This window comes from Halyomorpha halys, unplaced genomic scaffold, assembly GCF_000696795.3.
Source record: "Halyomorpha halys isolate HHAL.00 unplaced genomic scaffold, Hhal_1.1 Scaffold878.1, whole genome shotgun sequence".
In the NCBI taxonomy this organism is placed as follows: domain Eukaryota; kingdom Metazoa; phylum Arthropoda; class Insecta; order Hemiptera; family Pentatomidae; genus Halyomorpha; species Halyomorpha halys.
In genome coordinates this window covers 131,426-131,978 of record NW_027116610.1, presented here as the reverse complement: position 1 = coordinate 131,978, position 553 = coordinate 131,426, and the positions used below count along the sequence as shown (strand labels likewise).

General features: G+C 28.0%; 1 protein-coding gene across 7 annotated transcripts in view; it reads right to left on the bottom strand.

Annotated features, from left to right (window-relative positions):
* Positions 1–553, bottom strand: part of LOC106686805 (proton-coupled amino acid transporter-like protein pathetic) — a 125,536-nt gene that overhangs the window by 23,930 nt on the left and 101,053 nt on the right. The window lies entirely within an intron of this gene.

Here is a 553-nt window from a genome sequence, read left to right as displayed (position 1 = left end):
AATTAAAAGGATTGGCTATAATTACCGAATATGCCTTGTTCCTTGGAGGTTGTTATAAACGCATCTAGTGTATATATATATATATATTATGTTCTCCTTAGGTGCTTTACTATGATAATTAACTCTTGAATGAGTACTGTACTGTAACTATGAATGAAATTACGGCAAGATTGAAACGTATATAATTTTACCGACGATGTGTTCCAGGTTACTGGAGTGTTACCCAGGCTAAATGACACATAACTTGTATTATATTTATTAAAAATACATTATCCCTACAAAGTACTGATCAAGGCACTATATACATTTTTTAATACAATATGCGTAAATGGTAGATGCATTATTCAATTCCTAAAAAAATTCTAAAATCTAAAAAAAAAAAAAAAAATTCAAATTATTCAAGCCAATTCCTCCCTAATTAAAAAAAAAAAAAGATTTACATCATGAACCCGTAGACTATCGAAAACACTATTGTTAAGGTTTACCATGTTAATAAGAAAATATTTGTTGGTGACATACGTAGAAAAACACGCATTAGTTAAATAAAAAATGA